An 18910-nucleotide genomic window follows, 5' to 3' on the forward strand; every position below is an offset into this window, starting at 1 on the left:
CTCACCACCTCCTTCTCTCTCAGCCCCGCTCCCCCGGGTGGTCCCCCGGGTGGCTCCGCGCCGGACCGGGCCGGGGGAGGGCTGAGGTGTGTGTGTGTGTGGGGGGGGGTGTGTGGTGGTGGGGGGTGTGTAAGCGCCTCCGCGCCGCGAAGGGAGCGCGGCTCGGCTCTCCTCCCCGGCATGATGGCGTCCCTCCGGCAGCCCGGGGGGGACCCGGGGCCGCTTCCCCGCCGGCCGCTCCCGGCTCGAAGTTTGTGGGTAGGTGCCGCGGTCGGGCCCGGCGGGAGGGAGAGCCCTTCCCCGCCGGGAAGCCGCCGTCCTCCTCGGGGAAGCCTGAGACGCAGCCGCCGCCCGGCCCCGTTCCCCGGCCCCGTCCCATTGTGCGCCCCGCGGGGGGACGCGGCGGAGCCCCGGCCGGAGGGGGCAAGTGCCCGCCTTTGTTTTTGCGGGGGAAAAGCCCTTCGCCTCCTACCTCGGCCGAGCCGGTTAATGTTTGGTTTGGTGGTGGTGTTTTGGGGGGGTGGGAGGGGGTTCCCCTTTTTTTTCCTCCCTTTTTTTTTCTTTCCGCGGACCCTTTCCCCTCTTTTTTTTTTTTCTTTAATGACAAATCTGTGCTTAGAGGTCAAGGAAAGTTCACTTAATTTTTTTTTTTCTCTCTTCTCCCTGTTAGAAGGTTTGGATGCATGAGATTTTCCCCTCTTCGATGTAGTTTCTTCATATACTCGGGCTCTACAGCCAAATAATCTTATCCTGAATATAGATCTTTAAAGCTTATTAAAATTTACTGGTGTGGAAATATTCAGTCATGCATTCGAAAGGATCTGAGCCAAATCCTGATTTATTTTTTTTTTTTTTTTTTATAAACTGAAGTCAGTGGGAGCTCTGACTGAAGAAGGGTTGCTGTGCTTGCTCTTTTGTTAGCAGATCAATCTGAAGAAGATATGTGGTCTGACCTTACAGTTTGCTTTTACGGTATCCAAATAATTAGAGCTTATTCCAAAAGATCATTGTTATTTTGCTGTATTTTAGGAAAAGAATTATGCTCACTGCATGTAAAAAAGGTAACAGTTTTCTTCGGGGAAGGAGAAGTATTGTTAGATCCAGGTGGGGAGGAGTAAAAGTAGATGTGTATTTCAGATACAAGCAAATGGAAAAGATGATTGCATGAAACTTGTCAGTGTTTAATGGATGTCAGTCTTTAAAGATAGGGCATCTTGAAACTAACATGCTTAGGAAAAAGCTGTATTTCAAACATGTCACAGCTCATAGTTCAAATCTCTTTTGCACACAGAGGAGAAGTCAAAAAGAGAAAACTTTTAATTTTTTTTTTCCCCGGTAGTTGCGTGTGTTTTTAAGCAGCACTCGAGAATAAGACTAAAAACTGAAGCTAACCCACAGAGACCACTTTTCTTTGCAGGCATGTGTCTAATTCTGCTAGTTTTCATGTGGCTAACTGTCTGCACCTTGTCCTGTCAAACAATAGGAGCAAATCCTGTGAGGGAACCTGAGGTGTTAACGTTGACTTAATTTTTTCTTTTACTTGTCAGTAATTACTCTGCTGAATTATGGGAGATGAGTTTGTTAGTTGCAACTGATTAATACTCATTTTATTTTCCCATTGAACCAGAGAGCAGCCCTAGGAAGCTTTTTAGAGGTTCTTATTGGATTTTAGTGCAAGTTTTGAGTGCTCACTTCTTTACTATGACTTGAGGAGCATCAGTATGATAATGGAAGATTTCTAGCCCTTTTTGAAGTTCTTGCTCTGGTCTTAGGGTTGAAATCTTGCAATTTACTTCAGACTGTAAGTAGGCACTTGAAAGAAATTTCCCTTGATTTGGATGATCCAGAAGCCTTTCACAGCCACCAGAGAGGATCAGTTCAAGGCATGATCAGGTTACCCTAAGGGTAGGGATTTGTCCTTGCTTCAATTTTGACCCCATCAACTGCTGGGTATGTAATCAAATACATTTTTTCCTACTCTGTCCTGTTCAACTTGCCTTTTTATGTACCCTTGAAGATGTGATGATCCAATGCGTTTGAGAAGAGTGACTGAATAAACAGATGGAGATCTTTCTGTTTCTGTATAAATATTAACTATCAAATCAAATGTTTGAAAGCTGCTGAGTTTAGTGTTTACTTTTCCTCTGTCGTTCGAACACAGAGTTGAATGTAAGGAAAAGCAATACAGAGGTTAATAAAAGTGCTACTTGTGTTTCTGAATACTGGGAAATTATTCAGATTAAATTATGAGCTTCTTGGCTTGGTACAAAGATTTAAATTTAAAAATGAAGGGGTTGTGACTTTTTTTTTTTTTTAAAATTGAAGCAGGAATGCACTGCATGTTACATATAGTCAGTGTTCTGCTCTATGAAGCCCAAGCTGCGTGTGTAAAATAAAAGCTCATTTGAGTAGTCTTACAAGCCTAATGGAGGCATCATCTCAGCTTTATAAATAATGTAAGTTGTGTATAATGTGGAGTCCCCAGAGACTGCAGAGAAAGCATCATTACAAGCCTTTTCAACCTGCTGGAGATCTTAAATTGATTTACAGCACTGAACTGGTGCAAAATGATACATCAGGATGACACAGGGTCGACCTGTAAAAGTCTATGATGTGAGCCCGTTAGTTCAGTCATCATAATTAAACCATATTATGAGGGCAGCGAAGCAAGTGTCTGTGACATGTCCCATTGTGCTTCAGATATGGGTGGTTTAAGAATCAAATAAAGAGATCACAGTGTTTATTATTTAAGTTATGCAAAGAGTAGTTGAATTTAAAGCTTGTGGCCCTGTGAAGAATAAATGCTGAACCAATTTAGGTTGACTCTTAACCTCTTTCTTGCAGGCATTAGCAACTGAAAGAGATGAAGGCATGTGCAGCGTGGAGGTGTATGTGGGGGGAAGTGGTTGTGAGTGAATATCTCTGAATTTTATATATCCTTTTTCAAGCCTCAAAATCAGCTAGACTTTATCTGCAGACTGTGCTGTCAGATATCAAAGAGACAAACAGGCAAACAAGCTTGTTTGGGCTTTTTTTTCTTTTCCTAGTATTTTTATCCTACCAAAGTTTCTAACTGCCTGTTGAAATGTTCCTGCAGATCTGAGTTCTTGTGTAAGACAGAGCATCTTAGTCATATCTTGAACTATATGACCAAACTTATTTTAGAACAGAGACTGTAATTTTGAATATGGGTTGGCACAGGTCACTCTACTTTTCTTAGTGAAGGCAACTATGGCTTCACATTCATGTTTTTGCTTTAAGTAACTTAGGAAGTAGCATGCCACAGACAGTAAAACGTTTATTATATACTAAGCATCTTAGGTCTTGCTGTTCCTGCTCATAAAATCACTATGAAGTGTTTTGGGAAAATCCTGCTAAAACTCCTTCTTTCTACTAGTCAGCCTGCTGCTTGGTGATCTGAGTGTGTTGCACGTCTTGGTGGTTAAACCAGCTCCTCATACCTGAATTTGTGTGAACTGTGCACTGCATCTCCTGAGCTTCTTCCAGCCAAGAAAGAAACATCTCTTATTTTTAGTCACAAATATAACTAAAAAAATAATTTTGAGGGATACAAGAGAAGCAGAGAAAATAAATGGTCACTAGTGGTGAGAGATCCATTAGTCTTCAGGCTCAGTTGCATCTCAACAGCACGTGCTTTAGCTAAGGTGCTTTCTAAGCAGCAGATAAAAGAACTAAAGCTCGCTTTTGGATGCAGTGCCGTACAAAATGTGGGTATGGAGCCCTCTTCTGCTGTGTCAATGCAGATGAATAAATGAAACTATCCTACTGAGGAGAGCGCCGTAAAATCTGTGAAAATGAAAATCAAATTTCACAAATTGCTTTATGGTTAATGAAGTGAATCTACTAACGTTTTTGGGTTTGGGTTTTTGTTTGTTTGGGGTTTTTTAAACTTTCTTTTTTTAATTTCTGGTTTAGGTTTTGATGACAAACTCACCCAGTTGTGCTTTTGGAGTGGGGAAAGGTCTGTTCTGCCCATAAAAACTTCACTTGTTTCCTTCTAGGAGCTGCAGACTAGCGTTCTTCCACTGGTCTTTCTTCTCTGTATAGCAGTGTCTCAAAAGAAGGAATGCATACAAGTCTGAATAAAGATGGTATGCAGTTCCTAGAAATTTACCTTTGAAGTTTACTAACAGAAAATTCGGGTTTAAAACATAAACGCCAAATTGGCAAGTGTGGCTTGAAATGCTGGTGACTTAAAGGCTCATCTATGCAGGCATCTTGCACTTCTCTAGGCATCTTGCTCAAGCTATGATGGTGTAACTTTAGAACAGCATAGAGGATTTTTATGTTAGAACAGGGGTTTTCACTTGGGATGGGAAAGAAGTTGTTGTAAATTGATACTTTTTAATTGATAGAGTTGTATCCCTGCAGGCTGTTGTATAACTATTACCATTAGGATGTTGCTATTCTTCAAGATTCAGAATAACCAGAGAAAATGTTCGATTGGGCCTTTTGTGAAGGGCTTTGCAGAGGGTGAATTCAGGGGTGAGGACAAGGAGCTCTTGGCTGCTAATGGCTGCCACAAAGATCCCTATCCTCCTCTTCAGACAAATGTTAATTTGCATTACAGAAGCTTTTCAGTTTTCTGTGTATTTGAGTGGGGGGCATCTTTGTTTTTTAATAGGATAGAGAAGCCAAACATGTTGTAAAATTAACAGGCTAATTTCGGGTAATGTAAAGCGTTTTCCAGAATGAACCCAGATCCTACAGGATCTCTCCCTGCTTCAGTTTTATGCCTGCATGTGTTGGCTTTGGAAGTGCCTCATAGTTGAATAGGAAAAAGGATGGAGCACGCTACTTCTAATTATTAGACTGTGTGAGGTCAAGTATTCAGTGGATATAAGGCTGAACTCTGCCGAGTTGTGTAGATGGGTCCATTTTAAATTTTTTTTCATTTTGCGGAAGGAGGGCAGATGTGTATCAGGTACTGTGGCACTGGAATTGCTGTGGTGGAAGTGTTGCGCAGCTGTGTGGCCACAGTGCTGCCCCTGATAGCAGTACTGTGACACAGCTGTTGGGTTGAGCTGTCCTTACATTTCGAAGGGTTTTCTGCAAGTGCGGATTCCTTTACTCAGCTGTACTCTTCTTGTGAGTGCTGTGTCCTGGGAGACTGCATAAAAGCTGAGTTTAGATGAAGAGTTGAAGGGTTTTCTTCCCTCTAGGCTTGCCAATGGAGAGACCCTGACCAGTACAGCTATTCTGGACACTTGTACAATTCAGTCATTCTAATGTAGCTCTGTAATTGTTCTGGATTATATGTCACTTTTATTTCAATATGGGGTATACACTTGGGAGAGTGATATTAGAACAGATGTCAGCAGTCTTTCTCATTTTGTTCTTCCCCCACCCTTTCCCTAGCATGCACAGGCGAAGTGTAGAGTACAAGGAGGAAAACAAATTATTTTTAACATGCCTTTATATAAGTCATTATATTTAGGCACTGTTTAAAGCAGTATCATCCAAAGGCAACTATTATGTTGACTTGGCATGTAAGCAAATCATTAATGTGGTTCACCAGTGATTTCTGAAGCATTATTTCATATTTCTGTGCTTATAAAAGGGAACGCTCTTCCCAACATGACAGCAGATGAGACTGTCTGAATAAGTCAGTATAGACAGTCTGAATTATAACACTTCATGGTATTCAGAAGTATTTAACTTGCAAGTTTTTGTCATTAAAATCATTAAAATGCCATTCCACATCAAAGTGATCTATGGACTATCAGTCCAATATTGGGTAACTTGGAAATAAGATACCCATTAAAAATTTTTTACAATGCTAGAGTGATTATAGACAGAATTGCGAGAGTTTTCACTGCCTCCTTGCCTCTGTCCCCAGCATGGGTGTAAGAATTATGTCTGTCCTCCAGCTTCTACAGAGGCTGCAAAACTGATGTACGTATTTAAAAACTTGCCTAGGTAGATGAAAGCAAAAAAGCATGTGTGCACGTGGAGCTAACACTTGACACATGTAGCAGGTCAAAAAGTTTTCTATGAATTCAGAGAGTCCTTTATGTTCAGATTGCTTGGGGCATGCAGTGACCATAATTGATCATTCTTTTGCTTGCTTTTCTTCCTCACTTTGTTCAATATTGGAATTAGTTTCTCATTCTTCTGTGTTTACATGAAAGACTGATTTACTGAGGATATTTTTCTTATAAATAATTTCAGACTTCTGATTTCAAGCATTTTGAGGCATTGACAATAATAGCAGCATTCTGTCTGGCATAGTGTGATGAAACCAGGGCATGAGACTCTTAAAGGTACCTTATTCTTATGCTGGTATGTATGTAGGGTTATTCACACTTGATAGATATGCTGTATGTGCGTGTGCACATATGAATGCCTAAAATAACATTCACTGCTGTTGAAAGTTAAATTGGATCGGCTAAAGGTAGACTAAATCTATATATAGTTGAGAAAAGCCTGTAAATTTATCAAGGTGTATGAAACAACTATTTATATATAAACACTTAAATGCTTAAAAGCATAAAATCAGTTTTGGTTAAAGATGAAGTAAATAACTGGAGAATCGTGTTGCAACAAATTGTGGTTTCCACTTAGATGTGTTACTAAGGGCGATAGGAGGAGGAAACATCTGCTGTTTGGTCAGATGGTGTTAATGAGTTACATTATTTGACTTTATTCTACCAATATATTTCACCTTTGTATCTGTTAGGTTTCATTTGAATATTGATGTGGGAGGAATTGATCAAATGTCCTTGCTGTCTTACATGTATCTTGCTAGTAAGGACTTTAATTCAGCTGACATGTTGAGGGACAAAATATGTGGCTTGTAACTAGCTGTATTTCCTGAGGCAGTGGAGAGCGAGCTCTCAAAAAATTTCCTCCAAGACAAATTTGGAAGTGTGTGTGTATGAGAGTGAGGGTGGAAGGTGGTGTGGAGCTGACATCTCCTGCCGTTTTACTTGACGGTTTAATTCTCTGTGGTGTCCCTGCGAATTATAAAGCTGAAGAATAGCAAAAGTGTACAGCTTGGGTTTTGTTTGTTGTTTGTTGGTTTTTAACTCTTTGTCCTTCTTTTCTTTCTTGCCCTCCCAAGATGTGGCAAAAGAAACCCTGCTAGTGTTTTGTTAGGACAGAAAAGTTGGCAGCACACCTTTGGTCACTGTTGGTCAGTTGTCTTTTTTTCAAGGGCTTCTGAGCTGTGTTGTATGAAACAAGAAAGTTACTTTCATGTTAGGCCACTAGCACCTGCTTGGGAATGTAACTTCTGCTCACAGGTCCTGAAAGTTACTGAAACTGGCTCATCAATGAAACACAGTTCTGTTTGATCAAGGGTCTTTATCTTGATATCTAAATGCTCCGTTGTGAAATTTGACATATTTTTACCACTGTTGTGGTTTCATGACTGAAACCTACTTTGGGAAGGCAATTTTGGTTTGCTTTTATTTTAACCTAGGGAGGACTTTCTTCAGGTTAGTACAACTACAAGTTGTCTGATGATTTTTTTTTTTTTCTGTTGACCTTACTTCATGTATATTAAAATAATCCATCTTGCCTTTGCAGATAGGCTGGGAGAAAAACAGTATGTGAATGTGACAAGAGTTAGTCATGGTTGCTTAAGGTATCTGGTGCTATAGTGATGAGCATGGTACAGGACCCTCTGTAGATCAGAATCTTTCAGTAGCTCACAAGCAGTGAAAAAAGAAGTGGAAAAGTGGCTTCTTACCAGGGCTGCATGTGAAGCAAGGTGACAGTGATGAGGACTTGCATTTTAATGGAATGGGGCTACACATGAAGCCAGACTTCAAGGGTACAAGCAGTGAAGGAAGGATGAATGAGGCAACTCACAAGACTTCTGGATGCTTTGAAAATATTTTCAAAGTTATGTAAAATTTGGAGAGGGATTGTTTCTCATGATGCCTGGTTTGTATTTGAAATTCTTAAAAGAAGTACAGTAAGGTCACAGACCATTTTAAATAGGACTTGGTGAAGTGGTCAAAATCAGGGAAACCAAGTGACCTGATTGAGACTTTCATAGTAATTCATGAGAGTCTATTCTTTGTAGAATTCTGGACAAATCTTCTAACCTCTGTTGAAATGTATGATTTTTGTTTAATAGCACTGAATCCATTGAGTTTGACTTCCTGGTGAAAATGCCGTATTATTTTAAAAAGCAGTTCTCTTGTGACTCTGCCTATGCACAGCAAATAGAGCTCGGTCCCTACCTCTTATCTAGTAGCACTTAATGTGATGTTGTATTTGTGCCAAGGCATGTGGAGTTCTATCCAGTTTTCCTGAACCAATTGTTTTTCTGATGTGGAACAAATTCTTGTTTTCAAATGATTAGCAGGTGGTTGTTTTGAGAACTTCACAGAATCACAGGATGGTTGAGATTGGAAGGGAACTCTGGAGGTCATCTGGTCCAGTCCCCTGCTCAAGCAGGGTCACCTAGGTTGCCCAGGACCATGTCCAGATGGCTCCTTTTTTTCCAGTTTTATGACAACAGCATTACTGTTTTGTCAGAACAGCGATGAAAGTAGATTTGAAATTTACCTAGACCTTCCCATAGATGTGACAACATGTATGTGATGGCTGCAGGGATTGTTAAATGCATGATGTGATTACACTGGTTTAATTTCAAATCTGTAGTCTTTCAGGAACCTCAAACACATCTGAAGTATGTGCTTCCCTGCACAGGGAGGAAAGAGGGAGATGAGGGAGACAGGGGCTCAACTCATGTGGCTTTACTGAGGTCCCACCGTGAATCTCCAACATGCAGGACCAGAGTTTCATCTCCCTTCATACAGTCTCTTGGTCTTTCCTCTTGTCATCAGACACTTCTGCCTTTTTATCACTGAGGAGATGGATAGATAAAGTACACATTGGTTATGTCTTCATTCCTGTTCTGCTAATTACCTGGTGAATGCAGTGACAAGCTATACTATTTTGAAAAATGTGAACTTTGACCTTGCTGAATATCTCGGAAAACCTGGCTTACATATAGGTTGCCATCTCGGCTATTAGAGTTTCCTGTTTTGCATTTTTGCCCATTGCTGGCTTTATAGTATGGCATACTTAATAACAGGCCCTTTATTATCCATACTGGCTAGTGTCAGTGTTAAGTGCTTCCACTTGGTTGTCGTAGCCAAAGGAAAAGTCTTTGTCTTTATTAACTTAAAAACTTAAGATAACTTAATTATAGTTTCTGTAATTTGTCATATTAGATTTCAACCGGAAAGTATTTTATAAATACTCTCAGCTTAAAACTCTGTAGTGTGTGGTATTTTTGGACAGATGGATACGAAATCAGTCTTCTTTTTTCTGAAGTTTGCTTCAGAAGTTTGCTAGAGCAGAAGACAGTGGTAGCAGAGGGGGGTTGAAATGGTTGCTAGAGTGTTTGGTTTATTCAGAACCAGCTAGGGCAGAGCTCATTGCTGTGAGGACGAGACGAGGTTTTGCAAATCAACTGAAGTATTCATGTATGAGTGTGAGCTAATCTTTGTCCCAGATATAATTTAAAATTAGGGGGGTGGCAGCTCCACAAGATGGAGAGAACTCTTAACAGTTTAGCTCCTGCAACTCACAGATTTCTTAGCGTATGCTGGCTGGGGGACTTTGGTGCTCATCCTGCTCTGAGCTGATCCAGCTGTTCTGGAGAACACTTCTTTTTTTTTTTCTTTTTTACTGTTGTTTTTGCCAGGTTAGAAAGGTGAATTGGCTGACAGACTGTAAGCAGAAGGGAAATCATGTTGGAGTACTGAAGCTGGCACAAGGGAGTAAAGGGAAACCTTTTCTCCTTGGGTGGGAGCAAGCTGTTAGAGCTGCTCATCTGCTTGTGGACCTGTGACCTTCCTGGCCCAAGGCAGCTGTTGGAGGTAGCCAGTTATAAACGAATACTGTAGTACTCCCAGATGAAGACTTCCTTAATATGCTTGCCAAGGAAAGGTCTAATTTACGTTTTTTTTCCCCAGATACTTATGTTGGTGATTAGCATGGTGAGGTTAGACTGCCAACAGTTACATCAGTCACGAAGCCCCAGTGTAGTTATATTGGCAGCAAAACGACAATGATTAATGATGCAGTGTATTTTGTGGGGGGTGAGGGAGGATGGATGGGGAGGAACACTTAAACAAGCTTTTCTGGTCAAGTGCTCTTTTGCTAGTATAAACTGCAAGCTATATTAGAAATGTTTTTCTAGTTTAATGCAATCCTATAAGCAGAGCACATCTCGTGCACATTCTGTATAAGACAGGGCAAATGTTTTTCCTCATGGGTAAAAGAATGTCCTCCAAGTTTAACTTCTTAGTAGTAGAAACTTTTCCTCTTTAGAGGATGAAATAACTTGAAACAACTGGCAGACCAGGTACTGTTAGCAGTATTACCAAGAAATTAGAGAAAAGCTAAATATTAAATCCATTAAATACTCTTTTGTAAAAGCAGGCTGGTGTTACCAGGAACCACTGCCAGTGAAGACAATTAGAGCACCTGAGCTGATATGTGCTGTAAGCCAATGCACTGCTTGTAGCTTTTCTGGGTTCTGCACCACTGCATAAGTCACTCTGAAATCGTTGGCTTTCAGTCCACTTTTCTCAAAAGAAATTTAGACACTTGTTTTAATGGTATATGGTAAATGTGTTTAAAACCCCTTACTTTTTCTTGTTACTGCTAGCTATTTAACATCTTCAAACATTGTGTCTTTGTAATATATTTCTTAACGTCAAGGAATTGGACTATCTACAAATATAAAATACAAACTTTAGGTATTTTCCCTAGTGGCAGTGCTGGAGTGAGGTTCTTGCTGAATTCCCTTGTAGCCTCCTCCTATGCCAAGGAACTCTCCAGGCCCTTGGGAACCCAACTGTAAATTTTTTTTATTTTTTTTTTTTTCCCCTCTGGCTTGGCTACAGGCATCTTTGAATTTTGTTCTGTGCAGAAAACATCACCTAACATAACTGGCATAAACACTGCAGGGCTATTTACTACAGTTTACTGGATAACTGTTCCCTTTGCCCTTGTCCCCACTAGTTTATCAGCTATGACTCTTGCTCATGGTCAGACCCAGTGCATCTCATGTGGTTTGTGAACTGGGAGCAGTTGAGAACTGGGAGCGCTGGTGGCAGGCTGCTTTGGCTGAAGTCTTGTATTTCTGAATACAGGCAGGTTCCTGTCACACCTTTGCCTAGCTCTTGCTTCCCCTGACTTGGGACGTGAGGACACTCAATCTTCCAGGCCAGCCACCAGTCAGGGTTGTTAGACACTAAAGGCTTGTTATCTTGGGAACTGGGGAGTACTGGTTTCAGCTGCAGAATTAAAGGCATCTAGATTGTCAGCTTAAAGACAAGGAACCTGAAATCTTTGTGTGCTCTTTTTGTGCATTAGCTTTCAGCCTAAAAGTAAGTAGTCTTGGAAAGCTGCAAGTCCTGGAAGTTCATCCTTGCGGTCTCACTTTGCGATGTATTTGGGGCTTGGAGTCCTGCCCTCTGAACTAGGACAGCTATGACTGTTCAGTAGCAGGCAACAGTGGAAAATTTAGGAAGTATTATGGCTGTTTTAACTAGCTTGCTGCTGACCCTGCAGAGCGTGTGATGTTTGGGAAATACTGTGTTTCAGTGTCTCAGCTGTAAGGTTGCAGTACTGCAACTTTGCAAAACCTGAATTTTGAAACTTTAAACTGGTCTTGGAAAATTACGGTGGAATGAATAAGTTGCCTTAATTCCATATGCAGAGTCATATAGGCACTGTTAATAAAAAAAACTTGCAGATAAGGAAAGGGTACTGAGTAATTCTTTATGTGGCTTAATTCCTCTTCCAAAATCATAAAAAGCTTACAGATAACCAGGGGATCAGATAGACAGCTTACAGCTATTTTCTCATATTGTAAAACTTCCTTATTCCCAGAAAGCAATGTAGGAGGATATCTCCCATTTTCTTTCAAGCTATGCGGTTCCCAAGTGCCGTATGACCTATCAGTTCCTATCTGTGGGTTGAAGCCTTTGTACAAAACCCTCCAAAGCCTTGATCTCAGGAATATGAGAAAACAGTTTGACGTGAGATTCTGCAGATGTTCTGGCACAGGGCTGTGACAGCTGTTTTTGCCTCATCCTGCAGTTTTTTGGATCTCTCTGACTCCTCACATAGGGGTGCACCCTTGTTTTTTTGCTTTTAGAAGGGGAAAGCTGTGTCTGTGCTCGGCCGTTCCCTGTCAGCAGTAGTTAGGAGGCACTTCCATGGGTTGGGATGAGTGCGGTAGCACTGGCATGTGCCCCAGTCTCAGCCCTGGTGCCTTTGCCCTCTGGCCCCTCGCTGCAGTGGTCATTGGTTCTTGCTCAGGGCAAGTGGCCTCTGGCCGAGCGACTTACTGGCCTCTTCCTCTGTGGCATGGAGGTGTTGCTTGGGGTAATGCCACGTGCTCTCACAGAGCTGTCTTGGTGCCATCCTGCCAGCAAATGTTTTGTGCCAGGGGTCACCTCTCCGGCTTTCTTTGTCTACTACTTGCTTCCCAGTCAGTAGCTTTCAAGAGTTTTGTTCTCCACTTGTTAGCAGGAGAAGCTAAGGCTTGACGTGAGGAAGTGGCATGCGCGAAGAGAGTGGGAGCTGTGTCTCCTGAGCAGCAGCCCAGCGCTCTCCGTGACAGTACTCCTTCTGCCGACAAGGTTTTACAGGCTTAGGTATGGCAGGAAAAAATTGCACTGATAGCAAATTCAGTTGCAGTCAGTAGACTTTTTTGGATTAAAAAGCTCCTGAGAACAGAGCTTTTAGACTTCATTGGTGAACAATAATGTGCGATACCAGTCTCAGTCCAAGTGTACCTGCTGGTTCAGGGGAAAGCTAGTGCTCCTAATGCCTGGTCTTCAGTTGAACCAAGAATTGTTCCTTTGGTTCCATAGAGTAATTGTCTGGATGAAAACATCTGTAAAAGTAAGAGACCGTGTAAATGCCTTCATAGTTGCATGTCAATAGCTTTATTCTTCCACAAGTATAGTTTTTAATATTGGTGAAATTGTACTCTGTTCTAGGGATGTAGTTGAAGGCAGTTCAAGATTTTAGTGTAGGCAAGCTCAAGAGTTGTACCTCACATGCCAGTAAAGGCCTTGATAACTTGGATCTGTGTTTGCTGGTGTATTTTAAACGCAAAGTTTCCTTGACCTGATTTCAGAAGGATCCCTATAAATATCTATTTGCCTGTAAATTATAATCTTTAGAGAGTCTTATTTTGTTGTGTGTAAGCTGAAGGGGCATCTCTGAACACTGTGATCTTGGCTTCTTCCATTTGTAAAGGGTCTGGTATGCTCAGGTGGCTTGCCAAATACCAAGATACTGCCAGGGAGTATCTGCTGCAGCATGGCAGTGCAGCAGCTGCTTACTGTCCTGGGGACCAGGAACAGACTGGGTTTCGTGTCCTCTGATGTCTAGTCCCAGTTTTGAGAAGGCTGCTAATGGCATGCTGTAATTAAACAATGTTTCATTGGGTGGTGGAAATCTGACAAATCTTGATGTTTGTTTCCAGGTTCTCTAAACTTGGCTTGGAAAGCTGTATCATCTTTAAACACTTTCTCTGCCCAGAATGGTAGCTGTGAGTTGCAGGACACTTCATGAAATTAACTTAAGGTCTTTTGCTCTGCCTCTTGACATTTTAAAGGTGTGATGAAGATAGAGTGTTTTAAAGGTCATTTAAAGGCAAAAAATACCTCTTTAGTTTTTGTAAATAAGGCAAAAAAAAAAAGAAAGCTAGAGGAATCCTTTTAAAAAAGTGTGCATCTCATGAACTGCATTGAGATGTCTTCGGTATTGGCAAACTGAAAAGGCTCTTCTTATTCCAAGTGTATAAATGGTGGGTGGGGAACTAATCTGTGAAAAGATTTATTTATTTTAATGACATTCCCTTTTTGGTTTAATTTCCATCAGTTTATTCTGCTTTGCTGAGGCTTGACCTAATAATGCTTTTATTAGTGAATAAGTCATTTTTCTTTCTCAGTTTTTGTTGTCTCTTGCTTTGGTGAAAAATTCTGCTTTAAAGCTGGGGATCTTGAGCTGTAATTTAACATCTTTACTTAATCTCTGATAAATGAGGTCTGGGTCACAGTCTTTAGAAGTGGTTTAATGCAGCTGATGTAACTGTATTGGTGCACGCTCTTGGTAAAATGAATCATTTGTAAGAGCGGTGGCTTGCATAAGCTGAGCATAACTGGAGTGCATTTGGTGGGGTTCCTGCCTTAAAAATACCCTGTTGTAGCACTACTCTGGCTGAGGCTGACAAACCCCTTCCTAAGTCCATGCAGTCTGTGCTAGGCTGTGCAGTTCTGTGAAGACAAAACATGTCTTGCATTATATGAGCTTTACTCAAAAATTTTAATGCCTGAGTGGTGATGGGCATTTTTCTTGTTTTTAAAGGTTTTCCTTTATGCTGCAAATGTATGTTTTAACTATGTTAAAAAAAAAAAAAAAATCCCTGAAAGTGACATGTCAGTAAATTTTCCCCATCTCACCTGTGAAGGAAGTTCCTCCTGCCCTGTGCTGATGAATTGGAGGGAAATGCTTTTTTCAGCTGATAAAAAGAAATAAAATTCCATGCCCTTCCCAAAGGAGGAATTCAACAATTGGACAAGTGGTGTGGGACCATGTGTTGGTTTGTAAAAGGATATAGTTTGTAAAGATGTTTCCTTTGATGCCTATGATGAATATGGATGTGTTTCCGCTGGAGAGGGTTTTGATTAAATTATGCAATTAGAGCTGACCAGACAAATCTAAATATAGGAAGAGGTTTCAGTTATCCTGCCTTTGTGTGTATTAACACACCCACACAGATGTGTGTTTATTATTGTTGTAAACAACACCTGTTTTCTAAAGACAGTTCAAAAAGTCAGGAAAGGGAATGGTCTTTGTGGAAAAAGGGAGTTATACAAGAGTTTTATGATGAAAGGGAAAAAAAACCCCTTGTTTTCCCCAGCTTTTTGACCTTTTAGAAAAGGACTTCCAACTTACTCTAATAGCTAGACTCGTGGCATCTTTGTGGATATCCCATGTTCACAAAGCCATAGCCAGTACTCCAAACTGGTCTGTAGGTTGTTCAGCATTTTTCAGACTTGACCTGTGTCATCTAATGATGCTGACTGAGCTCCTTGCCTGCTCCTGTACTCCTGAGTGCTCCTAGTGCCTTGTAGGACAACATGTGGAGTTTAAATGCCCCACAGCACAAGTGGGTAACCTACCCCAAAGATGTGCAGTGAAATACTTGCTGTGATGGCTGGTATTTCATTCATCTCTTGGAAACTGTTGGGATAATTTTTTCTTTTGAATATTTTGTCTTAATTTGAGGATTTCTTCTAAGAGGCCTTCAGCCTCAGGAGAGAGCATGAAAAATGAGGAGTCTCCTCCTTCATTGCATTTAGAAAAAAAAAACACCTCATGAACACCATTCTGTCAAGTTTTGTGGTTCACAGCATTGTATTTATCTTACAGGTTATTTTAGTGAAGTTCATAGTTTTGTAATCCCATCTGTGCCAGAGTTTTGACTGAATCATCAAATTACAGTTCCTTCCTGACTTCACTTAAAATACTAAGTTGGAGTTTTAGAGATAATCTTTGATAACGCATCCAATTCAGTCCAACTGCTTGCCGACACCAGAAGGGATTTGTCCGCGCCTGGCTGTACGTTTTGATGTGTCCTACTGGTACTAGCCCTGGTGTGCACCAGACTTATCCAGCTTCCTGACCAAGTAACTTGGCAAACTTGGTGTTAGTTTTTTCTGTAGTCTGGGCAAGTCAGATCAGCATGGTGAGGAGACCGGCAGGCATTAAAGGAAGAGCTGGCAGTTTGTGACTTCATGGAGTCTCACGTGCATCTGAATGCACGAATGAGTAAAATTCAGCAGTGCAAGCTAGAAATTTAGCATTGTTTCTCAACTCTGGTGAAAACCGGATGATTTGAGAATCTGGTGATCATGTAAGAGGCTGTATGCGCTAGTGTTTCTTGTAAATAGGGAGGAGCTGTGCTTTAATGAAGGTGTAGATAAGACTCAAAGGGCAAATGTAATTGTGGAAACCAGGTATTTTCTCTGGAGAAGCAACAGTGAAGTTACTGTAAGTCTTTCAAATCTAGTAACTTCAATTTGAGAAGGCAAAGTACAAATCCAGAAAACCTGTAAGAATTTGCTGTTGTTTTACTCTTGTAATTGTGGTAATTGAAACTTAAAGGGTAAGGATCAGTGCCTTGTCTGCCAGAAGCTGAGTGGGTAGGCGAGTGGAGGAAAAGCTGTGGTTCATTATAGGAACTGGCCGGACACTGTGTACTTGGTTTGAACTGTGGCGAGCATTGGGAAGGAGCCGGCAGATACTGATAGTATAAGGTTATTTCTTCATGCTCTGCAGTAACTGAGCACTGGGGGTTTTGTTGTTTGGGTCGCTGTTGTCCTCCTCCCCTCTATCAGTAGAGCATACGTTGGCCTTACTGTCTGATTTTGAATGAGCGGTGCATCTTCTCTTTGGTGCTCAGGTCACACTCTGAACTCGATGGATTTGATTTGGCTTATCAAATAAGTTAGAAGTTGTGCAAGTCCTTCTTCTAAAGGCAAGTATTACTGCCCTGTTGAGAACAACTAGATATTTCTTGCAAGAAACTGTATGGGCTGCTGTTACAGTTAGCTGGGGTACAGTCAGCACCTTCTCTTCACGTGACACACTTGCTCTCCTACCATCTGCTGAACTAAAGGGTGCACGTAGGTATCTAAAAGGATTTTCTCTGAACAATGATACATGGGAGGTTTTCTTGGAAGGGCAATCCCTCAGCCAAATAGCATGAGCAATGGTCCTAGAAGAGGTTTCACAGACCGGGTGTTTTGGTCTGTCTCTGAGGATCCAAGACAGAGGCTACTTTGCAGAGCAGGCTGGAAGTATCCTCCTTGCTCTTGCTAGGCCTAAGTAAGGGAGTCTAATGCAGTGTCAGGAAAAAAGCTACCGACTCCTGTTAAGTATATTGAAGCATTTTCAACACCAGTGTACTCCTCTTTCCTCAAACGATATGATACAAAATTAACACGGGATTGCATATTTAAGTGTTTTCTTGAATTCTTTCTACTGTGCCAAGAAGACATGTAATTTTTTTTTTCTTCTTTCTCCTTGTCCTTTTCAGAAATACAAGGGAAGCCAAGTCAGGTTCTATATAAACTATCTAATGAGTTCTACAGCATTTTGAAATGAAACTTGCTTTCTTTCTGTATGTGTGTTGTAACGCCACTGAGGCTTCTACCGGGTTTCCATGCATTTTTCCAAGATGAGCAAGATCTGATCTTCTACCATAAAAAGGTGCAAAGAAAGAACTCTTTGATTAAAAACAGAGTAATTCAGCAGAAGACTCTGGACTTTTTGTTCTACAAGTCACATCGCTTGAAGAAAGAAATCGAAACTTTTTGCTGCTTGCTCCAAAAACAGGGAGCCAGAGGAAGTTAGTGCATAATCTGTTGTAACACATTCTAGCATTACAGCTGCTTAGACTGCATGCTTTTTAGTAATACATTGAAATAGTTCTTGCAGGAGTAAAGTGACAGCTCCCTGGCTTCCATGCCAAAATGTGATCTTTTCTTCTTTTTTTAAAAAAGGTCTAAATCTTGTACTGAGTACAGGAGTTGCTGAAAAGATGTGTCTTTCAGAGACGGTAAATTATGAAATATTTTTAAAGAAGCAAATTAAAATCTCTCTGCTTTTCTTTATATTGTCACTAAGTAATGGACGCTGGGAGGAGGTATGTTGAATAAAATAAGATAAATTGAATTTAAAAAATGTAGTCAGAGACTAGACAGTTTTCTCTATTAACTATTATGTAGATGCTCTTCACTGTGGTTCCTGTCCCTTTTTGTCTAACTGTGCTAGGCATATATTAAAAATATTTAATAGGATCCTTTTTGCCTGCATCACTGAGCCTGTAATACAAATAATGAAATTAGTAGAAGAGTTAGGGCTGCTTCTTGTTTGCCTGAAACTTGGGCTAGGAGTTGTTTCACTTCCCCCCCTCCTTGCCCCAGGAGAGGATCATCTAATTGTCCTAACCCTTTCTCCACCCACTAAAACCAGTCATTTATGCAAAGTGGGACAGTTTCCTATGGGATCTCCTGTGGGAATTTGAAAACGGTCTCATTGAATATTTTACTGTCTGCTTAGTGTTGCTGACAGAGTAACTATCTCTTCTTTGAGAGCTAGAAAAATAGAACTTCACTCTTAGGCATTTTGCCTAAATACGTTTGTTTAAATACAAGGCTGGCTAAACAGCTCTATATATAATGCTCACTTTTTTTTATAGGCTTCTCACAAGCTGCATGCATGTTTGTATGTTAGTCCAAAGATTACACAAAAGATAGCAGCAGTGGAGGAAGGCAAATAAAGCAGCATTGGGATTTAAAAGAAGTCTGTTGATTCCAACTCATCCATCAGCAGATAGAATGCATAATAAAAAGTGCATGGGTTTTGATGTGTAAAGAGTGGCTGATAAGTGGGTAACAACTCAATTTCCTTCAAACCGATTCTGATTCCAGGCTGCCTTTTGGGCAGTGTCCTGTTGTTTGGCCAAGGTTTCTGTTTCACCCGTACCTCGTGAGTAAACACACCCTTCAAGGGCTGGTGGTCACTCAGCTATTGGAAATACTAACTCCAGTTTTCCCAGAAGGGTATGTGTATTTGGGGAAGGCAGATGTGGACTGTGTCATCTGCTGACTCATGGTTTAATCTTTATTTTGCACTTCCAGCTGATAAGACCACTTTGTTAAAAAGTAATACAGGAAATGATGCACTGCAAAAACCAAGAGTGGCAGAAAGGGAAACGGAATGTACTGGCAAGGGCTCAGCACTGCAGACGCGCTCTCTGCTTCTTGGAAACAAAAAACTCCACCTACGCTGCCTTTTTTTTTTTTTTTTTTTTTTTTTAGTTTAAATT

At 41.0% G+C, this 18910-nt stretch overlaps 1 protein-coding gene across 1 annotated transcript in view; it reads left to right on the plus strand.

Annotated features, from left to right (window-relative positions):
• Window positions 1–214: 214 nt before the first annotated feature.
• Window positions 215–18910, plus strand: part of SMAD1 (SMAD family member 1) — a 49915-nt gene continuing 31219 nt past the window's right edge. Inside the window, exon 1 of the mRNA XM_010575990.1 lies at window positions 215–258. The gene's annotated coding sequence lies outside the window, so the exon portion shown is untranslated. The remainder of the gene's footprint in view (window positions 259–18910) is intronic.

The sequence above is a fragment of the Haliaeetus leucocephalus genome, unplaced genomic scaffold (assembly GCF_000737465.1).
Source record: "Haliaeetus leucocephalus isolate CR32 unplaced genomic scaffold, Haliaeetus_leucocephalus-4.0 Scaffold21, whole genome shotgun sequence".
Taxonomy (NCBI): Eukaryota; Metazoa; Chordata; class Aves; order Accipitriformes; family Accipitridae; genus Haliaeetus; species Haliaeetus leucocephalus.